A 5,723-nucleotide genomic window follows, 5' to 3' on the forward strand; every position below is an offset into this window, starting at 1 on the left:
AAATCAAAGGAAATTTACAAAAATATATCAACTCACCTATCTCAAAACTGTTAACCCAGAATGGTTCCTGTCTAAAGGAAATGTAGGGACAAAGAGTGAAGCAGAAACTGAAGAAAAGGCCATCCAGAGACTGTCCCACCTAGGAATCCATCTCCTCTGCAGACACCAAACCCAGACACCATTGCTGATGCAAGAAGCGCTTGCTGACAGGACCCTGGTCTAGCTGTTCCCTGAGAGGCTCTGCCAGAGCCTGACCAATATAGATGAGGATGCTTGCAGCCAACCATGAGACTGAGCACACGGACCCCAATGGAAGAATTAAGGGAAGGAGCTGAAAAGGACTGCAAGCCCATAGAAAGAAGGAACAACTGTTTCAACTAACCAGACCCCTCAGAGCTCCCAGGGACTAAATGCCAGGGCCAAAAGAATGGGAATGGGTGGGTAGGGAAGTGGGGGGCGGTATGGGGGACTTTTGGGATAGCATTGGAAATGTAATTGAGGAAAATATGTAATAAAAAAAAAGAAAGAAAGAGTACACATGGAGGTACCCATGGGTCGAACTTCATATGTAGCAGAGCACTGTCTTTTATTGCATCAATGAAAGAGAAGGTCATTGATTCTGTGGAGGCTTAATGCCCCAGCAAGGGGGATGCTAAGGGCAGTGAGGCTGGAGTGGGTGGGGTGGGGGTGGAGAGAGCATGCTCATTGAGGCAGTGGGGATGGGGAATGGGATAGGTGGTTTGTGAAGGGTAAACTAGGAAAGGGAAAAACATTTGAAATGTAAATAATTAGAATAACCAATAAAAAGGTACTCTCTATTAGAAAATAGATATCAAGCCAATGGAGTACAGTATGACAATTATTGTCGTCTGCAAATAACTGTTCATAAAGATTAATAATCCAAATTAAATAATATTCAAATGAAAATAGTAATTTTTTATATCAAGAAATGTAAAGCAAAAATCACATAGTAAACCCCAAATTAGCCAGATATGAGAAACTATTAGAGAAGGAACACAAGATGGAGTTTAGAAAAAAATTGTGAAACCAATAAACTAATATGAAATAATTGAAAATGTTATTTGAATAAAATTATAAAAAGGGATATTAAAATGTCAGCAACTAATAATTATTGAGAACAGGACAGTTAGTTACTCTTCAAAATGAGCCCCCCTCATTTGTTACCCTGTACAAAGAGGTCAGTCCTGTGACCAGATAAACAGAAACAAAGCAACAAACAAGATATATGGGCTCTTCAGTTTTATTTATATAATATGCATATTTATACATGTAACAAAAACAAGTAAAAAAAGAGGACATCATTTTGGTGTTACAGTAATAAGCTAAGAGATGGAGGGAGAGAATATAGAAAAAGCAAGAGGGACAAAAAGATAAGGAGTAATGGTGTATTAATATATTAATTAAAATTAATTGGAAGGATAAACAAAATTGATGCCACAGAAGTGAAAGCAGATAATTTCAAGGAAAATAATAAGTAAATTTAATGCACTTAAATTATCTCATTGGGCTTTTGTTCAGTTTGTGGTTACTGATTGTTTGCTTATTTTTATTTTTGTTTTAAAATTATACTTACATTTCTCCCTTGTCTTTTCTTACTCCTGGTCCTCCCACAAGTGCCTCCCTGCTCTTATTTAAATCCATGATGGCTTTTTCTCTAGTTTTTTGTATGATTAAATACTTATGTATATACAAAATTTTCCCAAATATTCTTTTTATTCTATATTTCCAGGTTTCGCTTTTCAGTGATGAATATTTGGTACTTAACAATGAATTTAAAACTTCTAAGGCATTTTTTAATAATAACTTTTTATTAGATATTTTCTTTATATACATTTCAAATGCTATCCTGAAAGTTCCCTATACTCTCCCCCCGCCCTGCTCCCTTACCCACCCACTCCCACTTCTTGGCCCTGGCATTCCCCTGTTCTGGGCATATAAAGTTTGCAATACTAAGGGGCCTCTCTTCCCAGTGATGACCAACTATGCCATCTTCTGCTATATATGCAGCTAGAGACACGAGCTCTGGAGGTACTGGTTAGTTCATATTTTTGTTCCACCTATAGGGTTGCAGACCCCTTCAGCTCCTTGGGTGCTTTCTCTAGCTTCTCCATTGGGGGCCCTGTGTTCCATTTTATAGATGACTGTGAGCATCCACTTCTGTATTTGCCAGGCACTAGCATAGCCTCATACGAGACAGTTATACCAGGGTCCTTTCAGCAAAATCTTTCTGGCATATGCAATAGTGTCTGGGTTTGGTGGATGATTATGGGATGGATCCCCAGGTGGGGTAGTCTCTGGATGGTCCATCCTTTTGTCTTAACTTCTAAGACCTTTAAAAATTAGTAAGCATAAATAATATAGCTTGTGATTTTCAAAATTTAATATCTGTTTTAAAAATAACCTGGTGCTATTTTACTTCCTGTCAAAATATGGAAATAAATTTATTGTATTCCAAAGTATTGAATGTGTATCTCAAAGCTGAATATTCATATTTGCATAATTTTAGGATGGATATACAAATACACTTTCATTTAATAACATTTCTTTATTCAAATAATAAAATTCTGAAAAATATTTAAGAGTACTGAGTTAACATCATTTTTATCAAGAAATGATGAAGAAACACTGGTTACACAGGACACATATCCCCTTTTGAATAAACATATCAAGTTCTTTATTAGCACAGAGGAAGGAGTCCTCTGGGAAGACTATAATATACTAACATTTCCCATATTGAAGTAGAGGCACCTTAATAACCAGAAATTTTTCTATCTCTGATTGTAATTTTATAATTCTGTGAGATATGACCACAGAATTCAACTCATTTTTAAGGTTGACCATTTAATGTTTGTGAATAATAAATATATTTATCTTTATAGCTAGTTTTATGAAGTTTTTTGCACCTCAAGTTTCGTTACTTTGATTTTAAACTATTAAAGGATTTAATCTTGGTTTTCTGTTGAAAGCATGTACAATTGAAATGGAATTTACAAAGTCAAGTTTAACAATAATGAATATTCTATTTACAAGTTAAGTGTTTTTTTAGAATTATTGCATATCCTTGATATATTAAGCATAAATTATCTCTTTAAAAAATGAAATGTATGTGATGTCAATATATCAAAATATATTTCTAGTAAAAGAAAATTATCAAAACACACTAAGGAAAGTCCTCAAAATTCAGTCAGAAAATTCTTTACAAACACAGGTAGAGAAAATAGATAGGTAGTGGCTCATGCGTTATGCAGAATTGAATTCAAATTCCAACACAAGCATAGTAGTTTAGGGCTATCAATAACCCAAGCTCTTGGAGATCCAGCACTCTCTTCTATTCTTCTCTAAGAAAACTTTATTCAGGTTGTATATTCATATTCATGGAGGTAAAACATCCATACACATCTATGTATTAATAAATATTCATATATATTGATTGTTATATAATATCAATTAATAAAATAGATCAAAACTGTTGATCAAGAGAAGGTGAAGGATTTAGGAGGATTGGAGGGAGGAAAAAAGAGAGAAGTAATGTAATTATATTATAATTTCAATAAATAAACTATTTAAAAATAACTGTTTTAAAATGTTTTCAAGAGTTTACAAGATCTTTTCACTAGATACATATGCATCACCTACATGTGCAATACATGCACAAAATATTACTACTATTAAATATACTATAAATGTAAAATATAATATCAATGTTATATAATATGTTTAATCTTTACATCCTTTTCTCAAATTGGTTTACAGAGAGCTGTGTACAATTTTAAAATATTGAACAAGGCAGATTTTTGAGTTCGAGATCAGCCTGGTTTACAGAGTGAGTTCCAGGACAGCCAGGGCTAACCAGAGAAACCCTGTCTCAGAAAAAAACAAAAAAAAAAGATGTTGTAAGTACAATGTATTAGTTAGGTGGCATTGAAATAGAGTTGTCAGCTTTTTTTTTTTTTTTGATTGTTTTATATATTACAATTTAGCCTACCAACTTCAGGATATTACTGTCATACATGAAATGAATGTTTTATAAAATAGCAAGAAATTTCTGTGATTGATTTTCTCTTTAAGAAATGAATGCTTCATCACACATTTTCCTAATGAAATTACTGATTGTCTCTCAGGTGAAAAGCAGGCATTTTTCTCAAATATTCAGCACATGAAATTGGAATTCTTTTCCTTCTTAAATATTTCAAACTCTTTGAAGCAAGGAATTGCTGGAAAATTCCACTATAACTAAGACTGGAAGGTCACAGTAACAGCCATGATAATGGAACACTTACCAGAGCATTGTTCAGCATTGAAAAATGAAAATGAATTAAAAACATATGATAATGAAGCCTTCTAGATCAAAAACTTACAGATGTTCACTCCAAAATGACTAAAAATAAAAATCTTGTCTGTAAAAATGTACTGGTCTTGTTCTCTTTTATCTTGAATATTGACATCCTCCTGAGTACAAAGGCACTGAGAATATAGCCCTTAATTGGACAAAATTCCTGTAGGGAATTTAGACAGGCAATTATTTCCACAGAACTGGTAAAAATAGACCTAATTAAAATTCAGGAATAAACCTGGGCTGGAGGACCATAAATGGTGTCACCTTAGTCCCCTGAAGGTTTTGGGATGATGATGGAGATAATGAATCACAGCAGGAAGTACATGGATAATGTCCATCATCTCAAGTATGTGTCTGACACCTGCAGGGAGCTCAGGACAATAGCTTGACTTGTTTTAACATCTCACACCAAGTAGTCTCTCTCTCTCTCTCTCTCTCTCTCTCTCTCTCTCTCTCTCTCTCTCTCTCTCTCTCTAGTCTCCACCCCTCTACAGTCCCCTTCAGGATGACATGCTAAGTATAAGAGACACTAAAAGAACAGAATGACAATCATAATCTTTAACTATCTCCTCCAAATTAAATTTGATTCCTAAGCATTGAAAAAAGGACAATTAACTGTTATAACAGGGAGGCTAGTAGCAACATGTGGTGTTTAAACTTGCATCCAAATTCAAATGACATTTTTAGTTTCATATACTTTCAAAAGTATGTGTAAGTCTTTAAATTCTTTTTCTTAGTTTTTATAGACTTAGAAAGAATGAAGTCAAAAGGTAAATTATAGATCGTACTCAAATATTTTTTTTAAAGTACAAAATATTTCACAATGTTGTGGCTCCCTAGCCATAAAACCTGAAGAGGTAAAAATATTAGATTTGACATCCTCATTTATGTATGAATACTAGAAGTTGAAGTAGATCTGGCACCACTATTTGAGTCTGAAGTATAGAGTCTGAACAACTAAGAAAAATCACACACTTTTCAGAGTTTTAGTAGAAAAGATGCCAGAAAGTAAAACCCTAATTATCAAAGATTGTACTTTATACACATTCTGATTTAATTAAAATGAGGATAATGGCACTGAGAATGATGCTCCAAGATTCCCTCTCCAAACAACCATCTAGCAAATATTCTCTCAGGTTCTAAGTCACACAGAGGCCACTATTTTTTCCTATGGTAGATGAGGCCAGCTTATATCCTAAATTGGCAGAGAAACACTACTACATCAACCACTTGAGGCTAGCATTGCTAGCATGCAAAATGTCGGTTTTGGACAGTGGAGATTACACCAAGGTTCAAGAAAGTCAAAAATTCAGGCAATGAGTGACAGGATTGAATTCTTTCCTGGCCCTGGGAGGACTCAACAGGA

This window comes from Mus caroli, chromosome 7, assembly GCF_900094665.2.
Source record: "Mus caroli chromosome 7, CAROLI_EIJ_v1.1, whole genome shotgun sequence".
NCBI classification, from domain to species: Eukaryota; Metazoa; Chordata; class Mammalia; order Rodentia; family Muridae; genus Mus; species Mus caroli.